Source organism: Podarcis filfolensis, assembly GCF_964270895.1.
Source record: "Podarcis filfolensis genome assembly, chromosome: 10".
Classification (NCBI taxonomy): domain Eukaryota; kingdom Metazoa; phylum Chordata; class Lepidosauria; order Squamata; family Lacertidae; genus Podarcis; species Podarcis filfolensis.
In genome coordinates, this window is record NC_139612.1 from 50,944,996 (window position 1) to 50,958,377 (window position 13,382).

Consider the following 13,382-nt stretch of genomic DNA (forward strand, 5'->3'; position numbering starts at 1 on the left):
ACATCTGAAGGCAGCCCTGTTTAGGGAAGCTTTTAATGCTTGATGTATTACGGTATTTTAATATTTTGCTGGAAGCCACCCAGAGTGGCTGGGGAAGCCCAGCCAGATGGGCGGGGTATAAATAATAAATTATTATTATTATTACATTATATATAAACAGCCAAGAACAAATAAGCCAATGCTGGGGGAACCATTATGGTACACACTTTGTAAGGTAAAAAAGTAAGGTAAAGGACCCCTGGATGGTTAAGTCCAGTCAAAGGTGACTGTGGGGTTGTGGTGCTAATCTCACTTTCAGGCCGAGGGAGCTGGCGTTTGTCCACAGACAGCTTTCTGGTCATGTGGACAGCATTACTAAACTGCTTCTGGCACAACAGAACACCATGACGGAAACCAGAGCGCACAGAAACACCATTTACCTTCCCGCCGCAGTGGTACCTATTTATCTACTTACACTGGCGTGCTTTCGAATGGCTAGGTTGGCAGGAGCTGGGACAAAGCAACGGGAGCTCACCCTGTCGTGGGGATTCAAACCGCCCACCTTCTGATCAACAAGCCCAAGAGGCTCAGTGGTTTAGACCACAGTGCCACGCACTCTGTAGTGAAGGCTGAAAGCAGTGCTGCAAGGGGACACCCTAAGTCACACTGACAGCATGGTAGGAACAAAAGAAACAGTCCAGATGTGGCCCATGTCCCTTGCACATGAGTAGGCCAGCAAGCCCATTCTGTCCCAAGTCCATGAGAATAATTTAAAAAATAATAATCCGAAAATCCACACACACCAACCAATTTAGATTGTTTTGGAAGACCAATGACCTCCCTGGTTTGTTCATTCTTTTTAGACAACTGTTTCCAGATGCCTGTAGCAGCTAGAAATTATGGTCATTCCTGTGCTTTTCAGTAAAAAGCCTCCAGAAACAGCAGTGCATTAATGGTGGCTGGGTAACTTTACAGAGAAGATGGCTGACCTGATGTACCTCTGGAGGAAGCCATCTTTTCCACTGTAATACGTCATTTTAAGGCTGCCAGGGATATGGAAAAATGTAGTGAATATTGTTTTGAGTTTTGGGGAGAGCAGACCCCCCCAACCTTTCTACATTCAGTGTAGGGTTGGAATTTGAGCAAACTCCTAAATTCATGAATTTAGCAAGGGTAGGGTTGCCATATTTCAGACAGTGGCAACTCTAAATCCATTGAGTTCCAGATGAAAAAAGCCCTGTATGTATGTATATATATTATACAACAAGAGCAACTGTTTAAGAATTGGTCCCCGTCCCTTCTCCTTATTCTCCTTTGTGTGTCATTCTTTTAAAAATTTGTAAGCCTGCAGGTGGGGCTATCCTGTTTTAATTTATTTAAAGTTAAGTCGCTAAGGGAGCTTTTTGGCTGAAGAGCAGGGTACAAACGCTCTAAATAATTAAATAAAATAAAATGTTGATGAATTTTCATGAGGATCACACATCATCATAGAAATGTGGGGAACTGAATTTAAAATGGGGAAATATAAGAAACGGGAAGGAAGCAAAATTCAAAGATTCATCCAACCCCCCAGAAAGAATGTAACTGAATGCGATTTTTGATGAGAGCCTTAAATGCGACATTTATTTTATATGAAGTTCCTCATTCAGTTATGGATGCATGTGCACACACACTCACAAAGAGAGAGAGTACTGCTTCCACATATGAATATCCCTGGCTAAATCAAGGGCTATTGAAACAATTCCCCCTGGGAAATGAACCTTATTGTCAATAGCCACCTGATCCAGCCATAAATGGTTTGTTCTAAATTCTGTCAGAAACTGCTTTCCTGCTAATTAGTTACATCTTGTCCATTTTGAGGGACTGAACATGGGAGCTAGGAGGGGAAAGTTGCTTTCGTCTTATCCTTGTCATGCCCCATTTTCTAAACGTTTGATACTCACTTTTTCATAGCATTAGTTTGTGGTGGAAACAAGAATTGGTAGACTTGGCCTGTGTACCTGTGTCGTGTGTGTGTGTGTGTGTGTTTTAAAAAACCTTATTTAATTGAAAAGCAAGATCACTAAGAGGCCAAGCTGTCAGCTCGCGCTTGCTTTCCCTTAAAGTCAATTTTGAAGAGGAAGCCAAGCGAGAAATCAAGGCACATACAGACTTCTCGTGTCACTGGGGGTATTGCACTGTCAAGTCAGGAGCTGTGAAATGGGGGAAATCCAGATGAGCATGAAAATCATACTGACCACTAAAGCAAGCTAACAGTTGTTAACCTTGTAAACCTTTAAGACAACAGCCCAGCTGACTTAAATTTGACTTGAATGGTTACAGTCTTAGGAAGAATTAAAGTCAGTGACTGTTGCAAAGCTAGCTGCAGATGAAGGGGAGGGGAAGAATTCCTTCTCGTGGGAACTATAATGAAATGTGACAAGGCTGCTCCATGTAGAATCATGAGCTTAGCTCTTATGTAATTCTTGGTATAGACTGGAACTAGCTAGTAAGACTCCCTGGACAAAACCAGGTCAAAGATGCCCCAGTCATCCTCCCCTTTGTTGACTGTGCTTTGGAAGCATTTCACCATATTTTAAACAACTTCCACAAGCATCCCCACTCATACTCACATTGAAATCAATGTATTTACTTTGAGTATGATTCATGTTAGGTATTACTCCATATTCTAAAAATGTAAGGGCACTTCCAGATTGCCATTGTTTCCAAGTGGGGTTCAATCACCTATTGGCAAATTCAGGGTTACCCAATTATAGTTGAATGGGAGGTCTTGTACAAGAAACTGACTTCCCCCAAAGATTGGGCTTTTTGCAGGAAGGAAAGTGATGGGGAATCACACCGGAAAGTGTGAACTAACACTTTCTTTGACGCAACATCATCTAATATCTCTGCAAACAAATAAAGGATGACTTTCCATTAAACATTCAACGCCATCTAATCTCCTTGCAAACTGAACAGGATGAATGCTCATTAAATAGCCAACATCATCTAATCTCCTTGCTAACAAATCAGAACACTCAGTAAACACGTTGTGGGGAAGTACCCTAAGATGAGAAGTCACCTCCTGTTGAGTCACTCATAGCACAAGTGACAGTGGAATCCATTGTGTCACTTCAGTTAACTGTTCTTCTGCATTTCGCCTCCATACATATAGCATAGATTGTTTATTTATATATTTAGCACTGATGAGGAGGACTCCACCCATTTGCCCTGTCCACAAATGACTATGTGTTCAGTAGACTATATGGAAGCAGTGCCTATGCAGCTGAAATGTGGATATTGGCAAATGGAAGGAACTGACCAGCCGCTTGTCAGTGACTACAGTCAATAATTGCCCATCAATGGAAAGACTTTGCAAGGGTAGATTTAGAGCTGTGGAATCATAAAGTGTGGTAAGTCACTTTCTCCCCCAAAAAAGTTAACTCAGTGTAGTCAGGGAACAAAAGAAACATGACACTTCTGAATCTGTCTGGTTTGACAGATTTTATTTATCTTGTGAACAGTGTAGATCACAGCCTCTCGCTGCCCTGAGCATTCACTTACCTATGAACCTAATGATTGCGATTCCTTGCTTTGACAGAAATGTTTCTGAAGTCACTCTCGCCAGGAGACAAGGCGATATTATAAGATAATGTAACTCTGTCATACTTAACAACTTTTTAATGTACATGTCCCCAACTCTTTGGATTTATTCGTTTCAAGAGGTTTCGCTGTCTAGGGGGCGGGGGCTTCCTGTAGTCTGGTTATAATTTCATCGTATGTGGATAATGGTGTGACAGACACATGGAGGTAGGCCTGGGTTCAGTGAATGAGTACAGTCCTGCCACCCACTTTGAGTGTTTATCATGTGCATGGAGGGCTAATGAAGGCGTGTCGCCTTGGCCACATTCACACCATGCTTTCAGAGCACTACGGTGCCACTTTAAACAGTGTATCTTCTCCAAAAGAATTCTGGGAGCTGCATTTTGTTAAGGCGTTGAGAGATGTTAGGAGGCCACTGTTCCTCACACAGGAGTGCAATTCTCGGAGTGTTTTAACAGTCAATCACTCCCAGAATTCTTTGGGGTAAGCCATGGCTGTTTAAAGTGGAATCACGGGGCTTTAAATGTGAGGTGTCAGTGTGACCCTAGTGCAGTCCAGCTTGGTTTGTAGAGTGGGCTCCTTTAATATATTGAAGAGGTGTTAAAAGATTGAAGCAAGTGTCCCATTTTTAAAGTAATGCCATTCTCACTGCATTCAACACAGCTCAAGTTGATTTACTTGAGTTGAAAGAATCTGGCACCGGACACAAAACCACGCTAATAATAAGCCATTTTTATTTTCTTTGACTGCGCCTCCGACGGCCTGACTTTGTTTTTCCCTCCTCCATCATGTTGTCAAATGGAATAATCATCAGAATGTTTTTTGAATTTAAGCCTCTCTCCCAAAGGCAAAATAAAAACACCCACTGCTTTATTTTCTCGGCTTCTTCCCTGCAACAAGGAACTGGCGTTTGCCATTTATCTGGAAGACTAGAGTTGGCAGACGAAAAAGATAACATTCTGGACATATTTCCTCACATTGTTTTACCTGCTTTAAGTGTTCACAGATGGTTTTCTTGAAATCTTGTTTTATATGTTATTAGAAAGAGATACACATACCTTGAAGACCACACCTAGCTTCAGAAGCATTCCAGTTACAACTTAATCCAACTCTGTGCCAAAGATGGCTTAAGAATTTACTTTATAATATCCTCTTTCTTTCGCACTCAGCATCCATGGAGCTCCTGGGTATAGCCTGTCGCTTGAATGCCCCCTCCAGACTCACAAAGCAAATTCCATCCCTTGTGTTTGGTCTGAGCAAAATGGCACCATTCCAGAGAATGTTAGTCACGCTTAAGTCCTGTTGCAGTCTATGGGGCTTAAATTAGTCACAACTAACTTGTCCCACTGGCTTCAGTGTGATATAAAGACAGCTAGTTTTTTTCTGAATTTCTCTCTAGAATGCATCAGATTCTTAATCAAAGAACTGGGAACCATTGGCACTCACTGAACAACTTTCACAATACAGTGGTACCTCGGGTTACATACGCTTCAGGTTATAGACTCCGCTAACCTAGAAATAGTACCTCGGGTTAAGAATTTTGCTTCAGGATGAGAACAGAAATCGTGCTCTGGCGGCGCGGCGGCAGCGGGAGGCCCCATTAGCTAAAGTGGTGCTTCAGGTTAAGAACAGTTTCAGGGTAAGAACAGACCTCCGGAATGAATTAAGTACTTAACCTGAGGTACCACTGTATAAAGATGCTAGGAAGAATAACTCGAGTTTTACCTTATTAAGTATTACCAGGTACAGGGGCTGGACCAAGTTTTCAAGGTCATCTGGAATCCAATGAATATTCATGATCTGTCCTGGTGAATGAAAGGAAAGGATTCCTGCCACCTGAAGTTATGGGGGAGGGGTGAGAGAAATCCCCTCTAAAAGCAAATTCAGAAGTGTCTGTCTGTTTAGATGAGAAATTACAGCAACCCAAAAAGAAGGCAATGATTTATACATACTTGCGGGGAGGGGGAATTACATAGGCAGAAATATATGCATTTGTAAATTGATAGAAAAATACTTTTCCATATATATCCTCACATGACCTAACAGCACACCCTGCAAGATTTTTTTTTTTGGGGGGGGTGGACACCCCCCCACACACCATCCTGCTGCTTCTGGGATGCCCTACTTAAAATGGGACAGTTGCAGCGTATGTAAGAAGGCTGTTTCCAATATTGCGGCATCTAAATAATGTTGGTGGCAGCAGGTCCTAGATGGTTGGGTGGGGAGAGAAAGGAAAGAAGCTAGTCTGGTTGAAGACTGAAGTCCTCTCTGGGCATTCTTCCTCACCATGTGGGAATAAGGTGTGTAAGGGCCACAGGATTGTGTGCTCTGGCCCTGCCCCCAGCACCATTGCCACTTCCAGTCCTAAAAGTCTGAAGGTGTACGCTCCTTCACCTCCCAGCAATGGACAACTCTGTAATATCAAGCGCTCCCAGTTGCGGGGAAAGTTTCTAGGTGTGTTCAGCTGGACACACAAAGGTTGGCGGCAGAGTTTATACCCGCTGGAACTGGGGTCGTGGGCCCTGAGGGCACACTCTGGAGCAGAGGCACCAGTTTGCCCCCAAGATTGAGGGCCCCCGGTGCACAGCACGCAGAGGAGCTGTGATGCACAACACATGTCACACTTGTGACATCACACACTCCCACCACATGCCACATGCCAGGCCCCCTCAACGTTGAGGGGCCCCAGCCCCCTTCCAACAAATATTGAGGGGGTTGAAGACACGTCAATCCCGTAGAGTTGGCATATCTGCTCTGAAGCATGAAAGGAACCTCCTCTGTGCTGGAAGTCACATTCAGCTATTCCAGGAACTGAGTGTGGAGACACCCAGGAGAAGACACAGTTGCAGGGTTTGTTTTATTTTATTTTATGAAGAGCCCTAACAGTCTTACAATGGAACGGTTTTATAAACTTAATTAGATTAGACAGTGCTACGTGCAAAACGCATTTCAAGTTTCAGGGACGTCCCTGATTTAGAGAAGCCATCCCAATTTCTGATTTGATCTCAGAATGTCCCACTTTTCCTTAGGATGTCCCTATTTTCATTGGAGAAATGTTGGAGGGTATGGAGTTATCTGACCTCCGAGCCAACTAAAGGCAATCCTTCAGTGGTACCTCGGGTTAAGAACTTAATTCGTTCTGGAGGTCCATTCTTAACCTGAAACTGTTCTTAACCTGAAGCACCACTTTAGCTAATGGGGCCTCCCACTGCTGCTGCGCTGCCGGAGCACAATTTCTGCTCTCATCCTGAAGCAAAGTTCTTAACCCGAGGTAATATTTCTGGGTTAGCAGATTCTGTAACTTGAAGAGTCTGTAACCCGAGGTACCACTGTATAGAGAAGTTGTTGTTTTTTATTTTAAAAAGGTTTAATGTTTTATTACGTTTTTATACATGTTGGAAACTGCCCAGAGTGGCTGAGCCAACCAAGTAAAATGTGTGGGGTATAAATAGTAAAATCATCATTGTGGAATGGGACATCCCTATTGTCATCGGAGAAATGTTGGAAGGTATGCAAGCTCACTATCCCGAAAAGGGCGAACTAAACAGAAGCTGCTGACTTTCAGTTCATGGCATCTAGTCCTGAATGTGTGCATGGATCATGAAGTTATGCCAGTTCCTTGGTCTCCAGCATTCGGGGTGTGAGATATGATTATAAAAAGGCCACAAAAGATTTCATTGCCAAGCACAGCACTCTGAAAAGTGATGCCATTTAGCAACAGGTGAATCATCCTACCAACCACTCCCCACATGTTTCAGGTCAAATATGACTATCCCTCGGGAGTCTATGGGCTGTTTCTACACACCAAGTCACTCACACACACACACACACAAAATAGGCCTACATAATTGTTATAGATGCCAAAGACAAAAGAGGGGGGAATGTTTTTTGTTTTAATGTATCAGGGTTGTAAAACATGGAGACAGGGAGGGGGTGGGAGAGATGTAAATTGCGTGCTTTAAAACTTAGCCATCTAAAAAGGGTTCTCCGTAAGGATATTAAGTTCAATGTCTAAAATTACTGAGCTTCACCCCTGGGTGAGCAGGAGGAATCCCCCCCCTTTCTTTTACCAACAGGCTACATGCAAAACATCTAGCAGAAAACATATGAGCCTATTAAGTTTTCATTTTTTTTATTGAAACAGCAGGCAGGGCAAATTTACATGTAATTGCGCCTGGAGCCAGATGCCTTGCATTTGCATATACCAAAAGTACTCCGAGTGGCAAAGTTAATTAGGATTACAATTGCACACACCTTTGGGAGGGACTCGCGTATAACTCATGTCAGAGCACAAAAGGCCGATCTGTTTTCAGCGCGCCATCAAATTAGGCCCCTTAATTAGTCCCGGGGAAAACAAACACCCCAGGTGACATCAGCACATTTGGGCTGGCAATTTATGCACAGTAAAGTTGACTGGCTCTAATTACTCAGACTGTTGTTCAAAACACATAGCAGTTGTTCTCAGATGGAAGTGAACAATACAAGGGGGGAAATGCGAAAAGAAATGAAATGAAAGAGGTGCAGCCAATTGGGCACCAGCTATTTCCACAGGGGTTTGAATCAACTCTTTAAACCAGCGGTTCTCAAAGTCTGGTCTCTGTATTATACCCAGGTGGAGTGGGCTAACTGTTAAGGAGAACATAGCACCCGGCACCCTTCAGCTCTTTCCTCAGCCTGGGAGAAGCCTTGCTGCAGGCCTGTGTTTTGAACTCTTGCAGGGGGGTGCATAGGTCCCTCTTAACCTCTGCAGAGCCAGAATTCTACCATCAGGGTTCAATAAGCAACACAGAGATATGTAGAGAGCCAGTGTGGTGTAGTGGTTAAGAGCGGTAGACTCGTAATCTGGGGAACCTGGTTCGCTTCCCTGCTCCTCCACATGCAGCTGCTGGGTGACCTTGGGCTAGTCACACTTCTTTCAAGTCTCTCAGCCCCACTCACCTCACAGAGTGTTTCTTGTGGGGGAGGAAGGTGGCCAACAAGGTGGCCAGCCCTACCATGGGTAGACAAACTAAGACCCGGGGGCCAGATCTGGCCCAATTGCCTTCTAAATCCGGCCCACAGACGGTCCGGGAATCAGCATGTTTTTACATGAGTAGAATGTGTCCTTTTATTTAAAATGCATCTCTGGGTTATTTGTGGGGCCTGTCTGGTGTTTTTACATGTGCAGAATGTGTGCTTTTATTGAAAATACATCTTTGGGTTATTTGTGGGGCATAGGAATTCATTCATTATTATTTTTTCAAAATATAGTCCGGCCCCCACAAGGTCTGAGGGACAGTGGACCAGCCCCCTGCTGAGAAAGTTTGCTGACCCCTGCATTAGACAGAGTGAGATGCAGGCACCTCAGGAAGTTGAATTTTGAGTATTATAAAAGGGCACCAAGTTGTTGTTTTGCTCATTACTGCTGGGGAGGGGGAGAAGAGCTTGTGGGATTTTCTGCTTCAGGTGCCAAAATAACTCTGCCCTACTATCACACACCTTGACTCAGAACTCATCTGCCTCAGGTAGCAAAATGTCTTGAGCTGGGATTGCCTGGGTGTAACTGCTGCAGGCTTTAACAGTTATAAATATGGAATAATAAATTAATAACTTTCCCTGTAGTTTTAAGTGTTGTGTGATCTAGTTTTAATTGCATGTCACTAGGTATGGGTGAGAACTGTGATCCAGTCTACATATACAGAATGAAACTACCTACTTAACTCTTTCCAAAACAACATGCAAACTGAAATGCAGCCAGCCATTCCTCAAAATCTGCACTTCTCTGAATTTTGCAATGCAGTTGCCCAGCAATGTGTATGCTAAAGTGTGCATGAGAATGCATATATTCATGAAAATAACATGCAAAAATGCCTTTTATTAGGGAAAATTGCCTTGCAAAAATATGTGTATTGAGCAACTTTGCAAGCAAATATGGATGTATTTGGAGAATATGACCAAGAGGCCAGAATCCACTATCCTGGTGCGTTAGTGAAAGCCAATGCAAGGACTCCCATGAGCACAACTGTGAGCGTTCTTTCTCCCTGTGTCTCCTGCCCCCAGACTCCCTGCTCCCCACGCCTCCCCCAAATTCACTCTGGAGGGTCAGGAGAACCCCCAAAACAGGGGGGGGGGACTCATCACTGTGTGATGTTGAATTCCACCCTAAAATGCTGGTCAGTTTTTATAAGCACTTAAGAAAAATCACTTGCTGATGTAGTGCACTGAACTCAAGGTGGGGGAAAATGTGAAACTGAAATGGACAGATTCACCCATTTGTAAATGCAGCTCAACCTGTCCTCCAGCTGAAGGGCGGGCAACACGTTTAAGAAATGTATACATGCATATAATGTGGGGGATAGGGGGTGCAGCTTGATTTAAAGAGCAAAAAGGGCATGTGATGGGATGCTGAGCCCTCTCCACGTCTCTTGGAGAGCGATGATGTTAAAGTTTTGACGGTAGAAGGGAATGTCTGTAGAATGGGAGAGGCATCTGGACCAGCCGGCAATATTCCAGGAGATGATGTTTAGGGCAGCAGTTGATTCTTGGGTTTTTAGATTCCAGGCTCTCATAGCTGTTTTCTGCCGCTGATTCCTCAGGTCCTTTGAGTTTGGCTTGATTGAGCCACGATGCGGAGGAATGGGGGAGCCTTTTGAGGGGAAGACTAATTTGGGGGTATTAATTTGTCCATCAAGGCAGACACCCACTAAGGCCTTATTTCATTCCTCTGCATGAATAGCTTCTAGGATTCCCAGGCAATCGATGAAGATTGAGCCGATTCCTGGAGCTGGCACCACTAGTTCAACTTGTTGCGATTTGGATTGGGCTATTGGAGGGGGTGTAGGAGGGGGTCTGTTTCTTCTGGAGACAGATATTGACAAGTTGTCCATTCCTCGTTGGTTAAAGGCTTTGAGTTGCAATTGATGTAATTAAATTCCATGGGAGGAGGCGGGGCTAGAGGTGGAAGGGACTTCCTTATGGTCGAAAGTCTTTCAATTAGTGCATCCTGGGAAAGAAGGATCTGCCCGAGGTAGGTTGTTAGGAGTTGTCATCCTTTCAGGAGAACGAAGCAAAAAGGGCATGTGATAGGATGCTGAGCCCTCTCCATGCCTATTTGGACCTCCTACAGACTTTCTCATTATGAGACATTTTCTTCCCGGCCAGGTTCACTTCTGGCTGAGGGTAAAGGGACTTGTAGGAGGATAAACTGAGAATGGAGGTGGAGGGAATCCAGCAGACCACCCCATGCACCCATCCCCTACTTTACAGTGGTACCTCAGGTTAAGTACTTAATTCGTTCCAGAGGTCCGTACTTAACCTGAAACTGTTCTTAACCTGAAGCACCACTTTAGCTAATGGGGCCTCCTGCTGCCGCTGCCGCGCTGCCAGAGCACGATTTCTGTTCTCATTCTGAAGCAAAGTTCTTAACCTGAAGCACTATTTCTGGGTTAGCGGAGTCTGTAACCTGAAGTGTATGTAACCTGAAGCGTATGTAACCTGAGGTAGCACTGTATTTACATTTGAGTCAAACCCACACATAAGAAGGTTCCTCACATCTAGTTTGGCCCTAAAATGGCTGTGAAGGTGTGCACTGAACAAAATGGGGGCTGGATAGAAAAAAGAGGGAGATCTTACATTATTGTACTCTCGAGATCCCAATGCTTGTCCTCTCTGCTTGAATGATACTTAGGGGAAACACAGTCATGTACATAGACCAGCAATCCAGGCATAGTTTAAGAGCGCAAATCACAACTGGAACAATAATATATTAATTTCCTCAGCTTTCTTTCATTCTAAATGCTTTTGTGACCCTGCCTCTCTCCTATTCAGCATATTTCAGATTCTAAAGACTTTTTTGCAGAGAAATAAAATACAGGGCACGCTTTATGATTTAAAGACAGTGGAAGTATTCTTTTTAACTTAAAAAAAAAAAAACAACCCATAAAGCTGAAGAGCAGCCAAGGCATTGTTTAAAAGCCAAGATTTTATTGCAAGCTGTTATTGAAATTCAGGGTGGTCTTGCTTCTCCACCAAATTGTGGACTTTGTAAGCTGCAAACTCTACTAAATGCAACTTTGAATTTAAATGCCAGAATGTGCATGGTCTTATCACAAATTTTGTCCTATGATGGCCTCTAGTACTGAAACTGCAGATTGCTTTGACTAAGAATACAGCCAGCCTGGTGTAGTAGATGGTTATTGTTCTGGGCTGGGAAGAGCTGATTCAAATTGAGCCATGAAACTCCCTCTGCATCAGTCACCTAGCTCACCTTACAGGGCTGTCATGCAGTTAAAGTGGAAGGGGAAAGAGAATCATGTATGCACACTATTGAGCGAAGAGTAGAGGAAGAGTGGGATAAAAATGCATTAACTGGCATGTTGTTATGTATAATTGCTTAATTCACACTGAAATGGAGAATGCCTATGTTGCAGAAAGGGCTTAACTGGAAGATTCCATTGAAGCTCAAGAAGAACTCTCTAAGCACTATTGTTCTCTGCTAGCTAACATGTGAGTGTTTAACCTTAGATCACATACAAGGCTACTGAATTGCAAATCACGATTTTGAAGGGAGTTACCCTGGCATTTTGTTCCCAGCCAGACCAGGAGTAAGATGTGATAACGGCTCTCCAGGAGCTACATAGCCTTAGGCAGGATGAAGGCTAATATATAAGATGCTGAGCTTGTGCTGGACATGCACATGATCTTATGGAGCTGTTTGGATGGATCATTTACTGTTTTTTGTTCTGTTTTGATTTAAGTTCTGCATGTAAAACTTTGAATCCAACTTGAGTCAGGGCAACATTTTATTCCAAAAGGAGTCAGTTTTTATGCATCCAATCACTTCAAGCTGAGCAGTATTAATATCTGCAGTACATGTGACATTTATCAGGTACGGTAATCTGAAACTGTGCTGTTCCTTCCACCTTAACTATGGTGGGCCCCTTCCACTTTGGCAGTGCTGGAGAGAAGCAGTCCAGCACCCTAGTAACATTATCTTCACACTTGTTTCTTGTCCAGAGGCAGGGCATCCCAGGATGATGTAGCAGATAGCCATTAGACCTAACCCACAGTGTGAGGTTGGAGGCCAGCTGTGTCACTCTTCTCTGTCACTCTCCTCTGTCTCTCTCTCCCTTCAGCGGTAGGAAGAATCATAAGTCATGACTGGAAAGTAAAGCCTGGGGGAAAAACTCATTATTGTTCATTTATTGTTACTCATACATTATCTCAGTAATGCTATGACAGCCCATTTGAGTTGTGTAGTATCCTCATCCTCATCACTGATGAAGAACTGAGGATGAGGGAATGTGGCTTGCCTGAGAGGAATTTGTGCTTAGTGTGAAATTCGAATGGAAGACTTTACTGCTAATGCTCAATGGCTGCTGCATTGCGCCTGTACTGCTAAACAGACACAACATGGGTATGGTTTTCAACATGATAAGGTCCGTGTGGCAACTAAACTGTGAGCCTCCAGATGTTGCTGGACTCTTAGCTCCCAGCAGCCCTTGCCAGCATGGCCAATGGTCAGGGATAATGGGGGTTGTAGTCCATCAACGTCTGGAATGCCAAAGGCCTGAATCATTTCTCCAGAGGTGACAAAATGAGTCAGGCTGCCCCTGAAAAACACCCAAAATTCTGGAAAAGCAGGGAGGGGTGTGAGATAAATTATGCAACCAAATCCAGCCATACATACTCAGTTAATACAGGAAAATATGTGTTCTTTGCGACATTTATTGCTCTGTGGAATAAAATTGGAGTTTAGGGTCACTGAAGTGTAGATTTTACGAATAGCTCATAAGCATGACCTGTGAACAGATGAATATAAAAAGATTGCTCATGAGCTTGTT